The sequence below is a fragment of the Tamandua tetradactyla genome, chromosome 8 (genome assembly GCF_023851605.1).
Source record: "Tamandua tetradactyla isolate mTamTet1 chromosome 8, mTamTet1.pri, whole genome shotgun sequence".
Classification (NCBI taxonomy): Eukaryota; Metazoa; Chordata; class Mammalia; order Pilosa; family Myrmecophagidae; genus Tamandua; species Tamandua tetradactyla.
This window is the reverse complement of record NC_135334.1, coordinates 74,890,547-74,918,386: the sequence shown is the minus strand read 5'-3', so window position 1 is coordinate 74,918,386 and position 27,840 is coordinate 74,890,547. Positions and strand designations below refer to the sequence as shown.

Here is a 27,840-nt window from a genome sequence, read left to right as displayed (position 1 = left end):
CCTGGTCACATGTCCACAGAGGCACAGGATGGTTGTCTGTAAACTTGGTAACCTACGTCCCCAAACAGACAATTTAGGATTGGGGTGTGTTTCAGACCAAAGAATGCCTGGGATCCCTCCACTCTAAATAACGAAACACAGGAGCAAACCAAGTAACCAGAGGTAAGGTGATGAGCCTTCACAAGATGCAGTGAAAGAAACGGGAGAATAAATCCCTCACCCTCCCCAGTCCTGCTAGCTTTGCGTTACGGTAGAGCTTGGATTGGGTTTACCCTTCCAAGGGATTTCTAATTTGCCTTTGGAATTATCTTCAAATACCATTTCTACACCTGATTAACTATGTAACCTTGGCTCTCCAGGCTTATTTCCACATCTGAAAATCAAGATGGAGAGGCCAGATGAGTCCTATAACTTGATGAGCTTGCTCACAGATCTTCATCTCAAAGTACCAGCCCTGATTTATAAAAAGCCAAAGGCTAAATAAAACACTGTGTTCTGAAGACAAGAGACAAGGATTTCAGGTGCACTGCGCTGCCACCAGCTTCAGCCACTCAGCCAGGAAGAGAGGTAAGGAACATAATGAACTGGGAACAAGTCATCACAACCTCTTGAAAATCCCAGTGCCAAAGGGGAAAAGAGAAATGAGAAAAAATTGTCAGTGGCTGAGAGATTTCAAACAGAGTCAAAAGGTTATCCTGGAGGTTATTCTTATGCATTATATAGATATCCCATAAACATTATATAGTTTATGTTGTATTTGAGTGGCTAAAGGGAAGTGCCTAAAACAGTAGAGCTGAGTTCCAGTAGCCCTGTTTCTTAAAGATGATTGTATAATGATAGAGATCTTATAGTGTGACTGTGTGATTGTGAAACCTTGTGCCTGATGCTCCTTTTATCTAGAGTATGAACAGATGAGTAAAAAATATGGATAAAAAAATAAATAGTGGGAACAAAGGCTAAAATATACTGGGTAGATGGAAATACTAGTGTCAATGAGAGGGAGAGGTATGTGTGAGGTGTTTTTTTTTCATTTTATTTCTTTTTCTGGAGTGATGCATATGTTCTAACAAATTATCATGGCAATGATTATACAACTATATGATGATATTGTGAGCCACTGATTGTACATGATGTATGAAATGTTTGTATGTTAAGACTGTGTTTGCATTTTGTTTTATCAATAAAAAAAATTTTTTTTTTAAAATCCCAGTCCCATACCTCATTTACAGTAAGAAAGCTTTCCAGGACATGGGAAATGGTACACACACTTGACTCTCATTCTGTGCCTGTAGGTTTAGTGGCAGTGGTGTGCTGAGGATGGAGTACAGGTGTGCCTCACAAAGAGCAAGCTCAGCAGGGAAAGCTACGTCAGCATCAAAGCTATTTCTACACATATTCATTTTACAGTGAAATTCCATTAAGTACCAAGCCCTCCCTCACTCATGCATGATAGGATTTTTACATTGGAAGGAATTTTTTAGGCATATTTCTTGCCCAAAGGACTATATAAAGTCTAATAAAGCTTGCACTATGTTAGCAAAAGTGAATACTATCAAGGCAACACATAAAAGTGCAAATACAGGTAACACTGGAGTTAATGTGCACCATGTTTCCTTAATAGTAGCATTTCCCTACCATTTAAGCCATTGCTTTGTGCCATTTAGGGGAAGAATTAAAAAAAAAAAAAAAACAATGCACATTATTTGTTACAGCTCAGTGTATGACCAAAAGCAATATGGATATAAGAAAATGTTTGACATACTAATATTTTATATCATTTAAAGCATACTGTAGCAACTTGTTTGTTTAATATATGTTGTTAACTTTTAGAATGATTTTTTACAATTTCCAACCAAATGTACTATACTTTTATATAATTTATTGTGAGAACCTTCTTATGGAAACCATTGAGAAGACAAAGCCAGAGGCAAATATCAGATTAATCTGTATTTTCAGTTACTTATAGACACTGTGCTATTAGGAATTTAAAATGACCTAAACGAAGTCTTCTGATCTTAGCTATTTTAGTATGGATTGCAGTTTAGTCACCTGATTTGATTTCAAGGGTGTAACTGAGAATATATTTATTTATAAAGCAAATATTCACAATAATTAGAAATAGAAGTGCAGAAAATCACTTAAGAAAGACCCTTCTGGGGAAAAAAATGTTGCTTTTTGAATATTGCATCTTAAGGTGTTTAAAAACATGAATTGACTTTATGTAAGAAAAATTCTCCTGCCCCAAATAAAGTGACAGTTTCAGAAAAAAAAATCCCAGTACCTCCAACTTCAAAAGGCCATCATCTAATAACATCCAGCAAGAGGTTCAGTAAATGCAAGCAAATGACCTCAAGGTCATAATATGGGGTGCTAACTGCCAGTCTCCTTATAGTTTCTTAAAGAACAGACCTGGAGCAAAATCTGTCTGCTTTAAAATAAAAGAGAAAATAAAGGGCCTGTATTTCCTGCCTTTCCCAATCTCAGCACCATGACCAGAGAAAGAGCAAAGCAGGATATCTGTAGAAAACTTATCAAGAATCATAAAGTTATTAGGTGGCAAATCTGAGATTTAAATATATTTGTGTATACATGTATGTGTGTGTGTGCAGTCATGGAATTGTGTGTAGGTGTACTCCACCAAGAAGCCTAATGAGAAAGACTCAAGAAGTAATGGCTTCCAGAATGCTAGGAAAGCTGTCAGATTGCCTTATGACACCAGAAAGGGATTCAAACTCCTGTCAGCATTTTGGGGACTCTATGAATCCCCACCTCCAAACCAGAAAATGAGAGAAATAAGGAATAAACATACACTAAGACCAAACTAAAAAATCCAGAGCCAGCTAAATCAAGTGAGTTTAAAGGACAGAATGACTCCCAAACCAGTAAGATTTTTTTCAGTTCCACTCTTTATTTTACATGTGTATAAAACAGGATGGTAGTAATTAAAAACAAAAGCATAATCCTGTACCAAACTAGCTACCTTTAAACAACAAAGTTCTGAATGTTGCTGAAAATTTAACTTTCATGTAGCAAATCTAGCAAATTGTTTAAACCATGTAACAGACTCAAATTGAAAAACTACCTTCCATAACACAAGCCAACTCCCTCCCATTTCCCTATTTTATGCAGTTTTGAACACAGGTGCACAGGTCATGTGTTACAGTCCAAGACCTCATGTTGTTAGTAGTTGTTTTGGTTTGCTAAAGCTGCTGGAATGCAACATACCAGAAATTGGTTGGCTTCTACAATGGGGATTTATTAGTTTACAATTCATGGTTCTTAGGCTATGACAATGTCCAACTCAAAACATCAACAGTATGATAACTGGACTCTGAGGACAGGCTGCTGGCATCCGGACACCTCTGTCACAAGGGAAGACACATGGTAATGTCTATTGGTCCTTCTCTCCTGGGTTTCATTGCTTTCAACTTCTGGCTTCTCTGTTTGTATCTTTTTCTGTGTGCTTCTCTGAAGTTTCTCTCTTAGCTTTTGCATATCTTATCCTCTTAGAAAGGATTCCAGTAAAAGAATAAAAACCCAGCTTGAATGAGGTGAGTCACATCTCAAGTGAAATAAACTAAGCAAAAGGTTCCACCTACCATAGGTCTGCACCCACAAGAATGGATTAAGAGGATGGCCTTTTCTGGGGTACATAACAGTTTCAAACTACCACAGTGGTATTACTATAATTTTTATAGACGCTCCAGTCCCACTCTAGGAAGATAATTTCTTACCTTTCTAAGCATATGTACACAATTCCATTAAATGATTTTAACAAATAGATTTTTTTGTAAAATTTTTATTCTAGAAACACATATACAACCTAAAATTTCCCCGTTTAACCACATCCACATATGTAATTCAGTGCTGTTAATTACACTCATAATGCTGTGCTACCATTACCACTGTCCCATAGCAAAATTTTTCCATCACCCAAAGCAGAAATTCTGTACAATTTAAGCATTAAATCCCCATACCCTGCCCCAACCCTGGCCTCTGGTCACCTATATTTTAGTTACTGACCTTATGAATTTGCTTATTCTAATTATTTCACATCAGAGAGATCCTACAATATTCATGTCTACCAAACCAGTAAGATTTAACTATTATATCAGATTACATTTGTATTAACATATCTAAGGGAAAAAATGTGTCCTTTTTCAGGGAGGTTGGTCAACCATGAAAGCTTAGTCACAGACACACATATTGGCAGTACCCATCATTCATTCATTCCACAATGATTTACTGAGCACTTACTATATGCCAGGCACAATTCTAGGCCCCAGGGACATAAAATGATCCTAGCAGTCTCAAGGGGATGAGGCAGCCTTAGCTGACAAAGATCAGCAAAGTTGCTCTCCTATGACACTTCCATCCCTATTATGAGACAAATGCATCAGGTTATTGTAGCTACTGTATGAGCCAGGGTTCTTACTTACAAGTTTAACTTAGCTTGCAAGCTCAAAAACAGAAATTTACTCTGGCCAGTTTAAGAAGAAAAGGAATTTATTAAGAGTAGCTCAGACTCACCTGGAAAGGAGGAAAACCAGGTATAGATGGCAAGAACAATGCCTAAAACCATATAGCAGATCTAGTCTGGCCAGGACACTGCTGCTTCCACTGCCAACCTTCACTATCCCTAACCACTATACTACTGCCTCAGCTGCCCCAGGAACTTGATTTGCCACATGCTCCACCACCAGCTTCTCTGAATCACCAGCAATTCAAAGTTAAAACCCACAGTGAGAGGGTCAGACCAAAAGAGCCCATAACAAACTGCAAAGAATCTAAATACCTGACGTTTTAGGTGAAGAAATCCTCAAACACAGGAAAGGGTGATAAATATTCATTTAAGTCACTTTCGCATTGCACACAAAACAGTGCATTCATCTAACTAATGCCCCTAGTTGAGGTTCTATGCTGACCAAAATCTTTATGATTTTGGTGGTCCATGGTGCCACCCACAGGTAAAAATGCATTGGTGACACCAACACTGGTATTCCCATATATGTGACTGTTCTACTTCTCAAAGTAAATTTTAAAATTGGCATTCTAGTTTTATATATCAGCCTCATGAATTTGGTAATATGAGCCTGCTCAAAGAAATAAATGTTCTTATTCTACTGACAAAACCTGAATCTCCAAAAGGTTAAATAATAACATTCACTGAGTACTTCATATATGCCAGATATTGTTTTAAGCATTTCATAAGTATCAACTAATTTTTATAACAACTTTATAAGTTACATACCATTCTCATTTAATATAAGAGGAAACTGAGATACAGAGAGGGTAAGTAAACTTGCCTACAAAAACACAGCACGTAATGGGATGAGCCCAGAATTTGAACCCAGATACATGATTCCATATTTAAACTTTAGTCAACTACCCCAAGTAAATTCCCACCTAATGAGGACTCTTAGATGGTGGCCTTGCTCACTTCAGTGAGCGTGCCTCGAGTAGGTTACAAATTTGTAGGAATGCAATCTTGTACCCTCCACTCTAGGGTTAAATTTCTGATTTAATTAGCCACAAATACAAAATGAGAATGGACACAGATAAAGCATCGCATCTAAGTGAGGCTTTGCGTGGCCCCTAGATTCTCTAACTGCAGTTGCTGACAGTACAACTCATATAAGGTAGTCTTTGATTGACTTAGAGATCAATTCTCACTATTCTACAAACTTTCATTTATATTCAAGAATTATACCCACACTCAGAAAGAAATAACACAAACGAATTAAGAGAGTTGTCTCCAAACTGGGATGTGCAAGACTTTACAGTGCAACACAGAACAAAAAAAATTAAAGAAAAATTAAAATTTATTTTATAATTGTTTTTAATCTTAAAATATAAGAATTATGTTTACCAATACTAACTGTTCAGATTAACAATGATGCCTTTCTGGGCCTGTGCATCAAATGTTTCCATTTACCTTAAAGGAGGTATCCTGAAAATAGAGTGGGAATTCCACAGTGTGCAAGGAAAAGCATGTGTCCACAGTCAATCATTTTCTTTCAGGCTACTACAACCACTGCAGTTAACGTACCTCTGGTCAAATGGACTTATGAATTATAATTTCTATTATCTTTCCAACTAATCCAACCCTCACATAGATAAATGACTTTAAAAGATTCTTGCAAGTAAACATTGAAAAATAATCCCCATGGAATGAACATAATATTGAAATTGCAAATAAAAATAGTTTTGATAGTTAATCAAATGGTATTCGAGATACTGTTTAATATTTAGAATTCAAGCAACTCTGATATCTGCATTTACATTTTCCTTCCTTGCTTTAATTTTAAATTGGTTTATGAAACATTGTACAAACAGGCTTTACAATGATTACTTATTTTTTAATATGTCTATGGATAAGCTAACTTAGATACCCATTTTAGGTGGTTAAGATTTCCATATGTTAACTGTAAAAATATTTGTATCTTCATATTTTCTTGAAATAAGGAAAATATTTAGTAACATAAGTCATTTTTTATAGCAATGCAGATATTTGTAAGAACTATCACTTGACATTTTGAGAACATTCACAGTTTTGAAAGCTGATCAAATGTATCTAAGTTAGTGTTTAATACTTAGAATTTAAGAACTTTGCTATCTGAATATGCAGATTTTTTCCTTGTTGCCTTAATTTGAAATTGGTTATGAAATTTAGTGCACAAACAGGCTAGTTTATATGGATATATGGATATATCCAATGATTATATGGATACTTTATTTAAATATGCCTGTGGTTAACCTAAACAAGATTAGTGGTTCTAAGTGTATTGTTTGTTTTCTTAAATAAAAAAATAAAAATAAATAAAGTGAAAAATGCTGACCTTTATATTCCTAATACAAACTCTCTATTAGCTACATCACAGGGTAAAAAAAAAAAAATCGAATTGGCTCAACAATACATTAGCAAAAATATTATATTGAAAGACTACTCAAAAGACTTTTAACAATAAACTTCATCCTTCATCATAGTCCTTGATAAATTAAATCAGAGATCAGCAAACATTTTCCATAAAAGACCACAGAGTAAGTATTTTAGGCTTACAGGTCATATTGTTTTAGTCCTAACTAATCAGCTCTACCCTTGTCATGTAAATGCAACTACAGACAACATGTAAATGAATGTGGCTGTATTCAAATAAAACTTTATTTATAGAAGCAAGTGCAGTTTGCTGATTCACATGTTAAATAATGATGTATAAAGCTATCATGATTAGAAACACATTTAAAAATTAAATGTGAAAATAAGTTTCCTGTGATATTTAAAGTCTGAAGACACCAATATTAAGGAGTCTTTTTATAGGTTTTCTGCTTAATAGTGAAAAACAAAAGGCATATATGATAGGTGAAAAAGTTATTTCTTCTTGCTGTAGTAAAAAATGGGATTAAATAGAACATAGAAAACGATTTTAAAACTGTATTCATGGACGGGCAATGATGGCTCAGTGGCAGAGTTCTCACCTGCCATGCCAGAGACCCGGGTTCAATTCCCGGTGCCTGCCCACGTTAAAAAAAACTGCATTCATTTGTTAGCAGATGTTTTTGGAAAAATACATACAAAATATCACTTAAGATTTTCAAAACCTTAAAATTTTCAAAATTGCTATACAGTACAATGTATAATTTCTTTCATGTGCAGCTAAGGGTATTTGCTACTTTCTGTTCAATACTGAAATACAAAAGAACTGCTTTTTGAGGGCCAGTAAAGGAAAGTATACAAAAGAAGAAATATCTTCTATAGTAAAAAACTTCTTTAATTAAAATAAAGTTTTATTTTAAAATAATAAGCAACAGAAACTCCCCTTTATTGATGGTAGAAAATGGTATAGCCACTTTGGAAGACAGCCTGATGGTTTCTTACAAAGCTTAACACAGGCTTACGATATGATACAGCAATTGCACTCCAAAGTATTTACCCAAAGGAGTTGGAAACTTCTATCCACGGAAAAACCAACAGACAAATGTCTATAGCAGCTTTATTCATAACTGCCCAAAACTGAAGCAACTAAGATGCCCTTCAACAGGTGAACAGATAAACAAACTGGGGTATATCATACACTGGAGTATCATTCAGCAACAAAAGAAATGAGCTAAAAAGCCATGAAAAGACATGGAGGAACCTTAAATCCGTACTATGGGTGAAAGAAGCCAGTCTGAGAAGTCTACCTACTGTATGATTCCAACTATATGACCCTCTGGAAAAGACAAAATTACACAGACAATAAAAAGATTACTGGTTTCAGGGTTTCAGAGGGAGGAATGGAAGGATGAAGAGGTGGAGCACAGCACATTTTGGGGCCAGTGAAACTATTCTATATGATACTGTAATGTGGCCAGAAGACAACACATATCTGTCAAGCCCATAGGACTCAGAACACAAATAGTAAACTCTAATGTAAATTATAGACTTTAGTTACTAATAATGTATTAATAGCTGTTTATAAATTGTAACAAATATACCACATTAATGCAAGATGTTAACAAGGGGAAATTGTGTGGATGGAAGAATGGGAGGATATGGCAACTTGCTGTACAATTTTTCTGTAAACCTAAAACTGCTCTAAAAATAAAGTTTGATTTAAAAAATAAATAAATAATAAAGTTTTATGGGAAACTACTTAAGTGTAACCACTGATAAAACAGCTGATATAACTGGAATTTTAAAAGGGTAAGATTAAATCTGGATAAGACTAAAGAAACAGCATTATATCATTCATAAGGAAGCTATCGCAGTAAAGAATGTGCTGTTGGAAGCGCAAAGTGCTACAAGATTTCATTGAAATTGTTTATTTTATAAAAAGACCTTTAAAATATTGTAGACCATTTATTACAGCATCAAAAGTACATTAAGAAAGATTATGGGAAGTTGGTGGAGTCGGAAGCTCCAAAAGTCAGCCCCTCCACCAAAACAGCTATCAAACTGGCAGGAATTGTCTGAGTCAAAGATTTTGAAACTCCCAAACCACAGAACAATGTACAGCACCAAGGAAAGAGCTGGATCAAGGGACTGGTAAATTGTGGTAAATATTTGTGAATTTCACCCTCCATGCATCTGCTACCATCCACCAATGCCCAACTGTGAGGCCAGCAGTAATGAAGACTACAGCCTGAGCTGTAGATGCAATAGATGCATCTTGTTGGTGCCAGGATGGGCACCAAACTCCAAAATCGGGCAGTGTGTGATCTGATCACTATTTTTGATCAGATACTTCCAGATGATTGGAGGACCAGCTCTGAGAGCACCCATTGTTTCAATCCTCCTCAGGTAAACGCAGCAAAGTTATCTTAAATAGACAATACTTTTTTCTTTCCATTCCCCATTTGGGAGCAAAAATAGTTTGGACAGTCACAAACTGACATTCCAGCCCTCAACAACAACAAAAAAATTGAAACATCTAACAATCCCAGAAGAGTGAGAGAACCAGATTTCCAGAGTTATAATAACATAATATTCAGAATGTCCACTTCTCAACAAAAAATTACACAAAACACAAAAACAGAAAAGTATGGCCCATTCATAGAAAAACATAACTTGCCATTATTAATCATCCCTGAGGAAGCTCATACATTGGAACTATTAATCAAAGACTTTAAATAAACTGTCTTAAATCTGTTTAATGAACTAAAAGAGTCCACATACAAAAAAACTAAAGGGAATTAGGAAAACATTATCTGAAAAAAAATGAGATAAAAATTACATATAAAAAAGGAATCAAGCAGAAATTATGGAACTTCAAACAACAATAACTGAAATGAAAAATTCATTAGAAGGAGTAAATCATGAGAACTGAACAAGCAGAAGCAAAGATCAGCAGATTTGAAGACAAGACAATTGAAATTATCCAGCGTAAAGAACAGAAAGAAAAAATAATGAAGAGAAATAAACAGACTCTGATGGGCCTGTGTGACACCACTGACCATGCCAAAATATGCATCACTGGAGTCCCAGAAGGACAAGAGGGAGGAAAGGGGGCAGAAAAAGTATTGCAAAAAATAATAGCTGAAAACCTTCCAAATATGTAAAAAGACATGAATATACACATTACAGGAATTTGAATGAGCTCCAGGTAGGATAGACCCCAAGAGATCTATACCAAGACACATTATAGTGAAACTATCAAAATAAAAAGACAAAGAGAGGATTGATTTTGAAAGCAGCAAGAGAGAAACAACTTGTCACATACAAAGGACTCCTAACAAGATTAATAGCTGATTTCTCATACGATAAAAACAGGAGGCCATGAGACAGAGGAATGGCATATTTGAAGTACTTAAAGAAAACAAAAACTGTCAGCCAAGAACTCTAAATCCAGCAAAATCATCTTTAAAAAATGAAGGAGAAATTAAGATATTTACTGATAAAAGCTGAAAGAGTTCATTAACAGAAAAACCGCCTTCCAAGAAATGCTAAAAGGATCACTTCAGGCTGAAATAAAAGGACACTAGACAGTAACTCAAAGCCATAAGAAGAAATAAAAAACATTGGTAAAGTGATTATGCAAGTAAATATAAAATGCTGTATTACTGTGTTTTTGGTTTATAACTGCCTTCCCCCTGTTTTAGCTTGTTAAAGCTGCCAGAATGCAATATACCATGGAATGGCTTATATAAAGGGAAATTATTAAGTTATAAGTTTACAGTTCCATGGCCATAAAAATGTCCAAACTAAAGCATCTAGAAAAAAGATATCTTGACTCAAGAAAGGCCAAACTCCTCTCTCTCCAACCAACACAACGAACAGTCTCACCACCCTCCCCCTCTCTGCGTGGGACATGACTCCCAGGGGTGTGGACCTTCCTGGCAACGTGGGACGGGGATCCTGGAATGAGCTGAGACTCAGCATCAAGGGACTGAGAAAAACCCTAAAATGAGCTGAGAATTAACATCAGGGGATTGAGAGAACCTTCTCGACCAAAGGGGGAAGAGTGAAATGAGACTAAGTGTCAATGGCTGAGAGATTCCAAACAGAGTTGAGAGGTTATCCTGGAGGTTATTCTTACGCATTAAGTAGATATCACCTTGTTGTTCAAGATGTAGTGGAGAGGCTGGAGGGAACTGCCTGAAAATGTAGAGCTGTGTTCCAGTAGCCATGTTTCTTGATGATGATTGAACAATGATACAGCTTTCACAATGAGACTCTGCGAATGTGAAAACCTTGTGTCTGATGCTCCTTTTAGCTACTATATCAGCAGAAGAGTAGAACATATGGAATAAAAATAAATAATAGGGGGAACAAATGTTAAAATAAATTTAGTTTGAAATGCTAGTGGTAAATGAAAGCGAGGGGTAAGGGGTATGGTATGTATAATCTTTTTTTTCTCTGTTATCGTTTTATTTCTTTTTCTGTTGTCTTTTTATTTCTTTTTCTAAATTGATGCAAATGTTCTAAGAAATGATGAATATGCAACTATGTGATGATATTAAGAATTACCAATTGTATATGTAGAATGGAATGATCTCTTAATGTTTTGTTTGTTAATTTTTTTAATTAATAAAAAAAGTTAAAAAAAAAAAAAAAAGAAAGAAAGGCCAATCTCAGAAGGTACGTGGGTGGTATCTGCTGGTCCTTTGGCTTCTAGTTTCAAACAGCTCCCCCAAGAGCATTTTCTTTCTGCATCTCCAAAGGACTCTGTCTGTGTCAGCTCTGAGGCTTTTTCCAAAATGCTTCCCTCTTAAATGACTCTAGTAATTGACCCACCTTGAATGGGCAGAAACACATATCCTTGGAAACCATCTAATCAAAAGTTCCCACCTACAATTAGGTGGGTCACATCTCCATGGAAACAATCTAATCAAAAAGATCCCACCCAAGAATACTGAATCAAGACTAAAGAACGTGGCTTTTCTGGGGTACACAACAGTTTCAAACTAGCACACACCCCTATATAATATAACAGGCTAGGGCAGGCCACGGTGGCCCTGGTGCCTGCCCTTGCAAAAAAAGGGGGGGGGGGGATATAATAGGCAAATGTGCAAAATAAAATTTAAAATCTATGTTAAAATAAATAAATAAATAAAAATCTAAAATACAACTAAAAGAGAAAAGATAAAATCTATATTAACGGACATACAATATATAAAGATATAATCTGAAACAATAACAATATAAAGGGGGGAGGGATGGAAACACATAGAAGTAGAGAGATTATACACTACTGAGAGCAGGTTGGTACTAGTCAAACTAGGCTGTTATTAGCTTAAGATGATAATCATAATTACAAATGTAACCACTAAGAAAATAACTAAAAAATGCAGAGAAAATGAAAGAAGGGAATTAAAATGATATGACTACAAAAAGCAGCTAAATGCAAAAAAATGCAGTAATAGAGTATCTGAAGAACAAAAAGCATACAAGACATAAATAAACCAAAAAGCTAAATAACAGAAGTAAATCCTTCATTCTCAGTTATTACCTTAAACATCAATGGGTTAAACTCCCTTACTAAAAGGGAGAGACTGATAAATTGGATGAAAAAGCATGATCTATCTAGATGCAGTCTATAAGAGACTCACTGTAGGCACAAAGAGACAAAGAGGTAGAAAATAAAAAGATGGAAAAAGATATTCTGTATAAATAGTAATCAATAAAAAGCCAGAGTGGCTATATTATTGCCAGAAAATAGACTTCAAATCAAAAAAGATTATAAGACATAAAGAATGATATTACATACCTATAAAAGGGTCAATCCAGCCAGAAGAAATAACAATTATAAAGTCCAAAATTAGAAGTAGAGATTAGAGCAGAAATAAAAGAAATATAGAATAGAAAAATGATAGAATCAACAAAATCAAAAGTTGGGTTTTTGAAAAAATTAATGAAATAGACAAAACTTTAGCTAGACTAACAGAAAAAAAGAGATAGGAAACATATAACTAAAATCAGGCATGAAAGTGGGGACATTACTATGAACCACACAGAAATAAAAATGATTATAAGAAAGTATTATGAACAATTATATGCCAACAAATTAGAAAACCTGGATGAAATGGACAAATTCTTTCAAATGTACAAATTACCTAGCTGACACAAGAAGAAATAGAAAATCTCAACAGAACTATATCAAGTAAAAAGATTGAATAAGGAATTAAAGACCTCCCAGCAAAAAAAAGTCCAGGCCAGATTATTTCACTGCTGAATTCTACAAACATGTAAAGAAGCTTTAACACTACCCCTTCTCAAACTATTCCAGAAAATAGAATAGAAGAGATTACTTCCTAACTCGTTTAAGGCCAGCATTACCCTGATACCAAAGCCAGATAAAGACACCACAATAAAAAAATTACAGACCAATATCCCTTAGGAATATAGATGTAAAATTCCTCAACAAAATACTGGTAAACTGACTCCAACAACATATTAAGAGGGTTACACATCATAACCATGTGAAATTTATTTTGAGAATGCAAGGGTGATTTAACATAAGAAAATCAATGTAATACACCACATTAATAGAAGGAGGGGAAAAAAAACACATGATCATTTCAATGAATGCAGAAAAGGCATTTGACAAAATATAACACCCTTTCAAGGTTAAAAAAAAAACTCAGAAAATGAGGTATAGAAGGAAACTTTCTCAGAATAATAAAGGGCATTTATGGGAAAACCCACAGCAAATATCAACTCAATGGTGAAAGACTGAAATCTTTTCCCCAAGACCAGGAAAAAGACAAGGATGTCTGCTTGTCACCAACGTTATTCAACATTGTACTGTAAGTTTTAGTCAGAATAATCATGCAAGAGAAAGAAATAAAAGGCATCCAAATTGGGAAGGAAGAAATCAAAATATTACTGTGTACAAATGGCATGACCCAAAAGAATCCATAACAAAGCTTTTAGAACTAATAAAAGAATGTATCAATATTTCAGGACATAACATAAACTACTGAAGTCAAGTGGGCTTCTAAACACCAGTAATGAACAATCTGTAAAGGAAATCAAAAAAGCAATTCCATTTACAATAACATCAAAAAGAATAAAATACCTAGGAATAAATTTAACCAAGGAGGAGAAAACTATAAAACACTGCTGAAAGAAAATAAAGGAGACCTAAATAAATAGAAAGGCATTCTGTGTTTGTAGATTGGAAACTCGAAATTGTTGAGATGTCAAGTGCCTAAAACAGCAACAAACTCACAACAGTTCCTATCAAAATTCTAGCAACCATTTTTGCAGAAATGGAAAAGCTGATCCTAAAACACATAGGGACTGCAAAGTGCCCAAATAGTCAAAACCCAAAGAGCTATTTGAGCCCTTCGCAATTCCATATTAATTTTAGGAATTTGTAGATATTCCACATGAAAAGGAAGAACAAAGTTGCGGGACTAACATTCCTGACTTCAAAACTTACTACAAAGCTACAGTAATTAAAACAGTGTGGTACTGGCATAAGGACAGATGTTTAGACCAATGGAAGAGAATTCAGAGTCCAGAGATAAATTCACGTATCTATGGACAGATGATTTACAACAAGTGTGCCAAGTCCACTCAGTGGGCAAAGAATAGTTTCTCCAACAAATGATGTTGGGACAAATGGAAATTCACATGCAAAAGGATAAATGTACAGTTTCTACCTTTCACCATTCACAAAAATTAATTCAAACGGGGGAGGGGCATGGGATTCTTTGTGGAAGAAAAAGAAATGTCCTCATAAAGACAGTGGTGGCAAAGGCATGGTTATCTGATTATACCAGGAACCACTGATTTTTTACTTAGGTTGGACTGTCTGATGTGCAAATAAAACTGTTTAAAAATGAACAGAGAAAAACAAGTGCTAGAGAAAATGCAGAGAAAGAGATGTACCTACAAAAAACTGTTAAAAGAAATCACAGAAGACCTAAATAGATGGAAGGGCATACCGTGTTCATGGATTGGAAGACTAAATATAGTTAAGATGTCAATCCTACCTAAATTGATTTACAGATTCAATGCAATACCAATCAAAATCCCAACAACTTATTTTTCAGAAATAGAAAAACCAATAAGCAAATTTATCTGGAAGGGCAGGGTGCCCCGAATTGCTAAAAACATCTTGAGGAAAAAAAACGAAGCTGGAGGTCTCGCGCTGCCTGACTTTAAGGCATACTATGAAGCCACAGTGGTCAAAACAGCATGGTATTGGCATAAAGATAGATATATCGACCAATGGAATCGAATAGAGTGCTCAGATATAGACCCTCTCATCTATGGACATTTGATCTTCGATAAGGCAGTCAAGCCAACTCACCTGGGACAGAGCAGTCTCTTCAATAAATGGTGCCTAGAGAACTGGATATCCATATGCAAAAGAATGAAAAAAGACCCATCTCTCACACCCTATACAAAAGTTAACTCAAAATGGATCAAAGATCTAAACATTAGGTCTAAGACCATAAAACAGATAGAGGAAAATGTTGGGAGATATCTTATGGATCTTACAACTGGAGGTGGTTTTATGGACCTTAAACCTAAAGCAAGAACACTGAAGAAGGAAATAAATAAATGGGAGCTCCTCAAAATTAAACACTTTTGTGCATCAGAGAACTTCATCAAGAAAGTAGAAAGACAGCCTACACAATGGGAGACAATATTTGGAAACGACATATCAGATAAAGGTCTAGTATCCAGAATTTATAAAGAGATTATTCAACTCAACAACAAAAAGACAGCCAACCCAATTACAAAATGGGAAAAAGACTTAAACAGACACCTACCAGAAGAAGAAATACGGATGGCCAAGAGGCACATGAAGAGATGCTCAATGTCCCTGGCCATTAGAGAAATGCAAATCAAAACCACAATGAGATATCATCTCACACCCACCAGAATGGCCATTATCAACAAAACAGAAAATGACAAGTGCTGGAGAGGATGCGGAGAAAGAGGCACACTTATCCACTGTTGGTGGGAATGTCAAAGGGTGCAACCACTGTGGAAGGCAGTTTGGCGGTTCCTCAAAAAGCTGAATATAGAATTGCCATACGACCCAGCAATACCATTGCTAGGTATCTACTCAAAGGACTTAAGGGCAAAGACACAAACGGACATTTGCACACCAATGTTTATAGCAGCGTTGTTTGCAATTGCAAAGAGATGGAAACAGCCAAAATCTCCATCAACAGAAGAGTGGCTAAACAAACTGTGGTATATACATACGATGGAATATTATGCAGCTTTAAGACAAGATAAACTTATGAAGCATGTAATAACATGGATGGACCTAGAGAATATTATGCTGAGTGAATCCAGCCAAAAACTAAAGGACAAATACTGTATGGTCCCACTGATGTGAACAGACATTCGAGAATAAACTTGAAATATGTCATTGGTAACAGAGTTCAGCAGGAGTTAGAAACAGGGTAAGACAATGGGTAATTGAAGCTGAAGGGATACAGACTGTGCAACAGGACTAGATACAAAAACTCAAAAATGGACAGCACAATAATACCTAATTGTAAAGTAATCATGTTAAAATACTGAATGAAGCTGCATCTGAGCTATAGGGTTTTTTTTGTTTTTGTTTGCTTGTTGGTTTGTTTGTTGTTGTTGTTTTTTACTATTACTACTACTTTTATTTCTTTTCTTTATATTAACATTTTATATCTTTTTCTGTTGTGTTGCTAGTTCCTCTAAACCGATGCAAATGTACTAAGAAACAATGATCATGCATCTATGTGATGATGTTAAGAATTACTGAGTGCATATGTAGAATGGTATGATTTCTAAATGTTGTGTTAATGTCTTTTTTTTTTTCCGTTAATAAAAAATAAAAATAAAAAAAAAAATAAAAAAAAAAATTAAAAAAAGAGATGTACCTATTACTGTTGGTAGGGAAACAGAGGTGCCATCCCTTGGAAGGCAGTGTGGTGGTTCCACAGGAGGCTAGGGGTGGCTTTGCCATACGATCCTGAAACCCAATTGCTCAGTATGAATGGAGGTGGCCTAAGGGTACAACAATTGAGGAATGGAAGGGGGGACTGTGGTATCTACATACTACTGAGCTGCCCGCAAGAAAGAATGAAGTTGTGAGGCATGCAACTAGGTGAATGAAACTTAAGGACTGTATGTTGAATGAAATGTAAGAAACAAAAATACAAATATTATCATGCCTCAATCATATGGACTAATTATAGTATAAAAATTCGGCAAACCAAAGTCAAGAACATGTGTTATCAAGTTGGGGCCTATTGTAAAGGGTTCGAGATTGTAAGTCCTTACAGCAGTCACATATATTCAGGAGGCGTGACTGTTAATTCTAAATTCTGAGATACTGAGCTGTTTGGATATAACATGGTCAATCCCAGAAACTTCCAATATTTATGTGACACCTGAGACTCAAGAGTTAGAGATCTGAAGCTATGAAAGTCAGCAGTACCCCATATAGGAACTGTTTAAAAAGTTGAAAAAGTGATCAGACTTCAAAGTAGAGATATGAATGAAGCTCATCTGGATAGGACTAAGGTATATCAGAATATAGACTAAAGGATGATATTGTCTATATTTTAAAATTTCAACTTCTGTTGAGACTAAAGGGAGAGATGTTTATTGGGTGCAAAATTTATATTTTGGGTAGTGCATTTCCTAATTTAACTTGTATGATTAGTTTAGTTGAACACCATAAGTACATGGAATCTCGAATAGGTCGTGAGATTATTTTATTGGTTTACCCAAGTTAGTGTGATGCCCTGATATATCCCAGAGTAATTTGGGCAGAAGTATTTGCAAAATCCCCTTGGGGACTTGGAAGAAAGGAGGAAATATTCAAATTCCCCATTTGGAGAATTCCTTATATTCTCACAAGCAGTGGGGACCACCAAATCAATAGGCTGAGCCCTTGATCTTGGGGTTTACTCCTATGAAACTTAATCCTGCAAAGAATAGGCTAACCCTACTTAAAATTATGCCTAAGAGAAGGCTTAGATATGGCATGTCTTTCTAAGCCAAGTCAGCAGATGAACTCACTGCCTTCCCTCCTACGTGGGACGTGACTCCCAGGGGTATGAATCTCCCTGGCAACGTGGGACAGAAATCCCAGGATGGGCTGGGAACTGTCATCATGGGGATGAGAAAGCCTTCTTGACCAAAAGAGAGAAATGAGACAAAGTTTCAGTGATTGAGAGATTACAAACAGAGAGGTTATCCTGGAGGTTATTTTTATGCATTATACAGACATACCTATTTAGGATATGGTATACTAGAGTGCATAGAGGGAAATATCTGAAACACTTGAACTGCGTTCCAGTAGCCTTGATTCTTGAATACAACTGTATAAGCATATAACATTTACAATGTGACTGTGTGATTGTGAAAACCTTGTGTCTGATTCTCAGACACATGAGTAAAAAAACATGGATTAAAAAATAAATAACGGGGGAAAAGGGTAAAATAAATGGGGTAGATGTTAATACTAGGGGTTAATGAGAGGGAGGGGTAAGATGTATGGTATGTATGAGTTTTTTCTTTTTCTTTCTTTTTTTTTTTTTTTTGGCATAGGCAGGAACCAAGAAGTGAACCCGGGTCTTCGGCATGGCAGGAAAGAACTCTGCCTGCTGAGCCACTGAGTTTTTTCTTTTTATTTCTTTTTCTGGAGTGGTCACATTCTTAAAAATGATCATAGTGATGAATACACAACAATATGATGATATTGTGAGCCAATGATTATACACCATGTATGGAAAGTACATGTGTAAAACTTTCTCAATAAAAATATATTTTTAAAAAAATGAACAGAAAGATACAAGTCATGGAGAAAGAGATCTACCTAGTCACCACTGGTAGGGAAGCAGAGTGGTGCAGTGTGGTGGTTTCATAGGAGGCTAGGAGTGGGATTTGCCACACGATACTGCAACACCACTGCTAGGTATATATTTGAAGGAACTGAGAGTGGGGAAAGGGATGATGGACATTTGCACACTGGTGTTTATGGTGGCAGTGTTCCTGATTCACAATAGATGGAGGTAGCTAAGGGTACATCAACTGAGGAATGAAAGGGGGAACTGTAGTGTATACATACAATGGACTTCTGAGGAAGGAAGTTATGAGGCATGCAATTAGGTAAATGCACCTTGAAGACAGTATGTTGAATCTAATGCCAGAAACAAAAAGGCAAATATTATCATGACTCACTCAAATGGACTAACTATAACATACAAACTCAGAGAACTGAAGTGAAGAGGATGGGTAATCATGTTGGGTGGAGCCTATTGTAACAGTTCCTAGATTGTAAGCTCTTACAGCAGTCACATCTATTCCAGAGTTCTGTTATTTCTAAATTCCGAGATGCTGAGCTATTTGTGTATAACCTGGTCATTCTGTGGAATTTTGAGTATTTGTGTGACACCTGAGACTCAGAGTTACTACTCTGAAACTATGAAAGTCAGCATTACCTCATACAGCAACTGTTTAAAAAGGTGAAAGAGTTATCAGTCTTCAACTAGAGATATGAATGAAGTTGATCTAGATAGGAGTAAGGTAAATCAGAATACAAGGTAAAGGATGACATGGTCCAAATTTAAAATTTTCAACTTCTGTGTGAGAGGAAAGGAAGAGATGTTTATTTGGTGCAAAATATCTAATTTAACTTGTATGGTCAATTTATACAAACACCATAATTACACAGAATCTTGAATAGGGAGTGAGATCTTGTTTGTTTGTACAGGTTACTATGATGCCCCAGTATATCCCAGAGTAATTTGGACAAAGAATAAAAAATAGTATTTGCAAAGTCCCCTTGGGAGACTGGGGAGAAAGGAGGAAATATTCAACTTCCCCATCTGGGGAATTCCTGATATTCTCACAAGCAATGGGGACAACCAATTCAATAGGCTGAACCCTCGATTTTGGGGCTCACTCCTATGAAACTTATTCCAGCAAAGGAGAAGCTAAGCCTACTTATAATTATGCCTAAGAGTCTCCCCTAGAGAACCTCTTTTGTTGCTCAGATATGGCCTCTCTCTCTAAGCCAACTTGGCAAGTGAACTCACTGCCCTCCTCCCATATGTGGGACATGACTCCCAGGGATGTGAATCTCCCTGACAAAGTGGGACATGACTCCCAGGAAAGAGCCAGGAGCCAGCATCATGGGACTGAGAAACACTTCTCGACCAAAAAAGGGAAGAGAGAAATGAGACAATTTTATAAAGCTGCCATTTCAAACAGTTGAGAGGTTATCTTGGAGGTTATTCTTACGTATTACATAGATATCCTTTTTATTTTATGGTGTATTGGAGTGACTAGAGGGAAGTACCTGAAACTGCTGAATTGTAGTCCAGCAGCCTTGATTCTTAAAGACAGCTGTATAACTATATCACTTTTTACAATGGGATTGTGTGTTTTTGAAAACCTTGTGGCAACGTTCCCTCTATCCAGGGTACAGACAGAGGAGTAAAAAATAAGGATAAAAAAAATAAATAAGTAATTGGGAGGCGTAAGGGGTAAAAAAAAAATTGGGGTAGATTGCAATATTAGTGGTCACTGAGAGGGAGGGGTAAGAGTATGGGATATATGAGTTTTTTCTTTTTACTTTTTTTTTTTCCTGGAGTGATATAACTGTTCTAAAAATGATCATGGTGATGAATACACAACTATGTGATGATACTGTAAGCCACTTTGGATGGACTGTATGGTACATGAAGATATCTCAATAAAAATATTTTTAAAAATTGATTCAAAATGCTTGGTCCTTCCATTTATTAGCTATATATATATATATTTTTTAAATAATTAAAAATGGATCAATGACCTAAATTAAGAATCTAATACTATAAAGCTCTTAAAAAAAAAAACTGGGAAATATCTTCAGGACCTTAAAGTAAGCAAAGAAATTTTAGATTTTACACCAAAAGCACAAGCAACAAAAGAAAAAATAGATAAAATGGATTTCATCAAAATTTAAAACTTTTGCACATCAAAGGACACTACCAAGAATGTCAAAAGATAACCTACAGATTGTGAAAAAAATATCTGGATATAATATATCTGAAAAGGGTTTAATATCCAGAATATATAAAGCACTCCTAAGCTCAACAACAAAAAAACAAAGAACCCGATTTAAAAATGGGCCGAGGACTTAAATAAACATTTCTCTAAAGAACATATTCAAATGATCAATAAGTATATGAAAAGTTGCTCAACATCATTAGCCATTAGAGAAATGCAAATTAAAACTACAATGAAATACCACTTCACATCCACTAGGATGGCTATTATTTAAAAAAAGAAAAACTGAAAATAACAAGTGTTGATGAGGATGCAAAAATACAGGAACCCTTGTACATTGTTGGTGGAAACGTAAAATGGTACAAGTGTTGAACAGTTTGGTGGTTCCACAGAAAGTTAAACTTAGAATTACCATATGACCTGGCAATTCCACTCCAAGGTATATACCTAAAAGAACTGAGAGCAGAACTTAAACAGATATTTTCACACCAATGCTTATAGTAGCATTATTCACAATAGTCAAAAGGTGGGAGCAACCCAAGCACCCATCAACAGGTGAATGGATAAACAAAATGTGGTATATCCATATGTGGTATTCTGAAGCTGTATGTACCCCAGAAAAACATGTTCTTAAGGCTAATCCATTCCTGTGCGTGTGAACCCACTGTAACTAGGACATTTTGATGAGATTACTTCCATTAAGAAAAAAAAGTCAATTGTGATGATAAATGCACAGCTATATGATGGTATTGTGAACCACTGATTGTACACTTTGGATAATTACATGGTATGTGAATATGTAATATATATCAATAAAAAATAAAAATTTAAAACTTTTCTAAAAAGTGAGTTCTAGATCTAGTCCGGTCAAGAGAAGGAGAATTAGGCTCCACATCTTAAAGGGAGGATTATCAAAGATTTGAGTATATATTTCAAAACAAAATACATCCATTTTGGCAAAGAATGTGGCAGTGCTCACCCTGTGGGGCATATGTATCTCACCAACGTCTCTGGTGTGCTAGCCTCATCAGCATTATATCTTCAATGTAATAGATCAAAGTGATGTTCTATGGGATGGCCAAATGGTCCAGGTCTCTTCTGCCCATATTATGACAAAAGTACAGAAGTTGTTTACACAGCCTTGTAAAACTATAAAGATTTAGTATTATCTATTCCACATTAATGCAAACAGGTTTTGATTCTTTTTTCTGATTGAGACAGAAAATAATACATTCACCAAATCAATGCTCACATACCACATTAACTTGCTCTAACAAAGATACCACATCTATCACGGGAGCCACAACTGGAACACAGTACTATGTTGAGCTTGCCTAAGTCTAAAGTCATTCTCCAGGATCCATCTAGTTTTGCAGAAGTAGACTAATGAAATTACCCCTGCATCTTCAAAATATTTAAGGGTAGCACCATCCTTCCCAGAATGCAATACTGATTTTGACTCACTGTCTTGCCCAGGGAAGTAGGAAATAATTTCAAAGAATTTCACTTGGCCTTCCCCACTATCACAGTTCTTACTCCATAGGCTGAGGATCCAACTGGGTGTTACTCCAACTACTGAATAGGCCATCCCTAATTATACACTTGGGGAGAGAAGAAATGACCACATAGTGGATCTGTGGAATAATTCTATTTTAAAAAATTTATCATAAGAAAGTAATAAGATAAATACATGTCATCAATACTAAGTGAAAGAAGCCAGAAACAAAAGGCAACATATTGTATAATCTCATTTACATAAAATACCCAGAGAAGGCAAATCCATAAAGACAGAAATTGAATTAGAGGTTGTCAGGAGCTTGAGAGAAGAGGGGAGTTCAGAGTGTGTGTTAATGTGTAAAACATTTCTTTTTGAAATACTGAAAGCATTCTGGAGTTAGATAGTGGTGATGCTGCACAACTTTGTGAATATATTAAAAGCCACAGAATTGTACACTTTAAGGGGATGAATTGTATTAAATGTGAATTAGATCTCAAAAATTATATGAGAAAATATATTTTAACAAGTAGCCTCATTGCAGCATTATCTCTAACAGTAAAAAATTAGAAATGTCCAATAATAGGAAGCTGGACAAATATTATGGGACATATATAAAATTAAACACTATATAGCCACTAGAAACGATATGAAGATCTGCTTCTTGAAATGGAAAAATATTCGTATGTTGCTTACTTTTTTAGGAATCCATTCTAAGACATATCTTCCAAAGTGAAGTGTTGAAACTTACTTTTCTAATCACAAAGAAGGAGGCACAACAGCGTTAGACCTCTACAGGTGGAATGCAACACATTCCATACCTAAAAATAATGCTCTGGTCCATAATTTTCAGTGGGGGCCTAAAGAAGTAAAGGGCTCTACAACAGGACCATGCTGAGGTTCAAGCAGCCCTGCTGCCTGGGCCATATGCTGTGGCAAACCTTATGATATTGGAGATGTCAAGTGATGGGGGAAAAAATATCTAATGGAGTTTACAGCACGCTCCACTGGGTGAATCACATTATATGCTCCTGGGGCTTTGGAGCAAGGTTAAGCCATCTTCAGCAGAAAATGATAAAACTTATAAGGAATAGCTCTTGGCATATTACTGGGCTCAGGTTGAGATGGACTGCTATAGAACCCCAAATGACCATCTTGAACTGGGTTCTATCACACTCCAAAGTCACAAAGCTGGGTGGATTCAGCTGCAGTCCATTATAAAGATGAAATTACACCTTCAAGATCAGGCCCAAGTACATAGTTAAAAAGTACTAGCAAAGTCCCTTGAGGGACTGGAGAAAAAATATGGAACAAATAAACTTTACCACCTGGGAAACCCCTAATACTCCCTCAAACACTAAGGACTCCCAAGTTAATAGGCCAAGCCCCTGATATTGAGGCTTACTCTTATGAAACTTATTTCTATAATGGAGAAGTTAAGACTACCTATGATTATGCCTAAAAGTTATGCCTAAGGTTCCAGAGAACCTCTTTTGTTACTCAGATGTGGCCTCTCTCTCTCTCTCTAAGTCCAACTCTGCAAGAAAAATCATTACCCTCCCCACTACATGGGACATGACATCCAGGGGTGTGAGTCTCTCTGAAACATGGGACATGACTTCCAGGGATGAGCCTGGCTCTGGCACCATGGGACTGACAATGCCTTCCTGACCAAAAGGGGGGAAAATGTAACAAAATAAGGTATCAGAGGCTAAGAGAGTTCAAATACAACCAAGAGACCATTCTGGAGTCTACTCATATGCTAGTTTCATCTAGATATTGCTGATTACTAGGGACTGCCAACCCCCAACCAAAACCATTCCTGTCACTCAGGGCTATATCTGAGATTCTACAAAGTTGCATGCACTAAGTTTACTTTTCAGAAACCTAAAACCTTCAAATGGTCATAGGCCAGATAAATCCTGAAACCCAGAGGTGCCAGTGTCTCCAAGAATATCAACCAGTTCCATCCCCCTATCCCATATCATTGACATCCCTTACAACATGAAAAAAGTTTGAATGGGCATAACCCAAATATCCCTAAAGACTGGCAGAAAGATCAAAGGAGGAGGAGGAGTTATAACAGAGAAGTTATGATTTAACAAATGAATGTAATTACTGAATTCATTATACTGATATTTCTTTTAACTTCTAGTGTCTTGGAGCAGCTGGAAGGAAAAACCTGAAATTGTGGAACTGTGATCCCTACCAAACTTGGAAATTTGTTCTATAACTATTTGTTAAAATGTACTTTGAAATCTGTTTCTTCTCTGTATATATCTATTTCACAATAAAAGAAAAGACGAGGCCGAAGTAAGATCAGATGGCATGAGTAAATGGTATGAAAACAGACAGCCCAGACCCCCACATCAGCTATCAGGTTGCAGTACTGCCTCACCCTCAGCTCACTCCTTTGGCTATATGGGGTTTCTATGCAACCAGCAGAGGATGAGGGAACAGCCCAAGATTGGTTTATGAATGAATCAGTTTGCTATGTGGGTACAAGCCAAAATGGATGCTGCTGCATTATAGCCACATTCAGATAATCCTGAAAGGCAGTTAATGAGAGAACATTTTCCTACTGATGGAGCTTTGAGCAGTACACTTCATGTTGAAGAAGAAACAGCCTGAGGTAAGAATATATGCAGACTCATAAACACCGTATGGCCATGCAAGCTGATCAGTAGCCTAAAAGAAAAATGACTGAATATGGAGACAAGGAGGTCTGGAATAGAGGTATGAAGATGGACACATGGAGGAGGCATGAAGTGCAAAAAATTTTTGCATCACATTTTTAATGTTCATCAGAAAGCACCCATATCCACAACAGAGGCACTGAACAACCAACTAAATAAAATAACTCAGCTACACTGACATTAGCCCTCCTTCATCATCGGCAATGCAGAAACGGTACAATGAATGGAATGGTGACAGTAACCAAAATGCAGGGAAGTGGTTGCTTAACGGATACAGAGGGATTTCTCTTTGGGGTGATGAAAATGTTCTGGAATTACATAGAGGTGATAGTTGCACAACATTGTGAATATGCTAAAAACCACTGAATTGTACACTTTAAAATGGTTAAAATGGTAAATTTTAAGTTTTATCTCAAAAACAGTTGTTGGCTGCCTGGTGAGTAGCTCTCATCCTTATTCAATTTACAACACAGAATCCAGCACATAGTTTTTTATACTCTAGCATACACAACCCTTGCCAAATGCTTCGGATACAAATACATTTCACCACTCACACTAACCAACACATTGTAAAGCAACTTTTTCTTGTGTTTCATGAGTACCTATTTAAATATAAAAGATACAGCTTTATGTCAGAGCTAAGCAAGGTCCCTGACATCTTCAACCACAGGGAATAACTGACTCTGCTGCTTACCTTCTCTTTCTGATTGAAAGGAAAATACAGTTTCTACTACAAATGCTAGAAAGACAGGTTGAAAGGATTCAGGGACTATCCCACCTCACACACATATTTATTGATAAAATGTCTAGCAGTTTTCAAATTATTCTCTGCAGACACCCCTCCCCCGACCTGGTTCCTTGGTAGTATCTCAAACTACTAAGTCAGGAGTCCAGGGCTCAAGACCCTTCTATGAAAGCAGCTATACTTTTTCTTGGGTCTTAAATATTGGACACACTTCATATTTTTTAATAAAAATGTCTCAACCATATAATGGCATCTGTGGATTTTGCTTATTTAAAGTATCTCTCCACTTCCCAAACCCTTCTTTCACTAAATGTGCCTTGTTTTTCCCTTAGGAAACTTCTTCTTCCCTGCTCTCAGTCCACATGGTTCCAGTGGAACTGATCCTGGCCCCTAAGCTCCATAACCAAAATGTAATTCTAATGAAAAAGTTAGAATGGGCAAAGCCCAAATACCCCTAAAGAATGAGAGACAGATCAAAGGTGATGGTGGAGTTATACAGAGAAGGTACAGTTTAACAAATGAGTATGATTGCTGAACCATTATATTGCTATTTCTTTAGTTCCAGTATCTTAGAGCAGGTAGAAGTAAAAACCTAAAATTGTAGAATTTTAAGATATACCAAACGCTGAAATCTGTTCTACAATTGTTGTGATGTGTTTTGAAACATATTGCTTTTTGTATATGTTATTTTTCACAAAAAAAAGAAAAAAAAGTCATTTGTGATGATAAATGCACAGCTATATGATAATACTGTGAACCACTGATTGTACACTTTGAATGATTATATGGTATGTGAATATATCAATAAAAAATTTTTTAAAAAACTTTTCTTAATGTTAATTCTTTTGACCAATGAAAGTTCAGCATCCTCCTGATTAGTTTAAGATAGGCACATGAGCTAAGCTAAACTCATACCCAGTACTTCCAACACCATTGGAAAAGAGGTATTATCTTTTAATATTCAGTGGTTGTTCAGCTGGTAGAATGCATACCCAAGATGATACTATTTTTGCCCACTGAAAAAAACAGGAATAATATCAATACCTTGCAGGGTTGCTGTGAAGAGGAGTACACAAATATATGTAAAGCACCTAGCAATGTGCCTGGCATAAAACAAATTTTCACTATTTGTTCATTCATTCAACAAATATTTCCTAAGTATAAACTATGAGCCAGTGGTTCAGCATTGAACAAAAATCCCTTCTTATGGAACTTACAGAATGGGAGTTGGGGGGTGAGGCATGACTGAGTGCCTGACAAATAAATATGTCAGAGGGTGATAAAGCTATGGAGAAAAATATAGTAGAGAAAGAGACTGGGGTATGCTGTGGAAGAAGCGTTGCTATCTTACACAGAATGATTAGAGAAGGACTCACTGAGAAGATGACATTTGAACAGAAGATCTGAAGGAAATAAGCCATGTAGAAAATTAGGGTAACTGGGAACAGCAAACAAAAAGGCTCTGAGGCAAGAGCACATTTGCCTTGTTCAAAAAACAGTGAGGAAGCCAATATGACAGGGTGAGAAGATGAAGAACAGTGGGAAATGACCTCAAGTTAAATGTGAGGGAATAGAGAACTTTATGCTTTGGATTCACATTTTGAAAGGATTTCTTTGTCTGTTCTGTTTAGAAAACAACTGTGGGCAGGTAAGGGAAAAAGTAAGGAAACCAGTTAAGAGGCTATTATATTACCACACAAGAGACAAACGATGGTACCTTGGATCAGGGTGATAGAGCAGAGATGATGAAAAGTTTCTGAATTTTGGGTATGTTTTCAAGGTAGAACCAATATGATTTACTGACAGATTGAATATAGGGTGTGAACTTGTTACATTTAAAATGCCTATTAGGCATCCAAAATGTCAATTAAGAGGTTGGATGTTCAATCTAAAGTTCAGGGGAAAGGTTTGAAATGTAAACACAAATGTGAGAGTTTTCAACAAACATAATTAAAACTATGAAAGTGGCTTTTAA

At 36.1% G+C, this 27,840-nt stretch overlaps 1 protein-coding gene and 1 long non-coding RNA gene across 5 annotated transcripts in view; one reads left to right on the top strand and one right to left on the bottom strand.

Moving 5' to 3' along the window:
• The window catches only part of STIM1 (stromal interaction molecule 1), a 311,883-nt gene that overhangs the window by 199,479 nt on the left and 84,564 nt on the right, over window positions 1-27,840 (bottom strand). The window contains exon 1 of one of the 4 annotated variants that reach the window (XM_077113756.1): window positions 4,258-5,454. The exons of the other annotated variants lie outside the window; for them this stretch is intronic. The gene's annotated coding sequence lies outside the window, so the exon portion shown is untranslated. Of the gene's footprint in view, window positions 1-4,257; window positions 5,455-27,840 lie in introns of those variants that run through there. 4 annotated transcript variants of the gene reach the window in all.
• Window positions 38-26,621, top strand: LOC143644579 (uncharacterized). The gene is made up of 4 exons (XR_013156758.1): window positions 38-162; window positions 360-567; window positions 3,284-3,384; window positions 24,580-26,621. It is a non-coding gene; the product is annotated as an uncharacterized LOC143644579 (long non-coding RNA).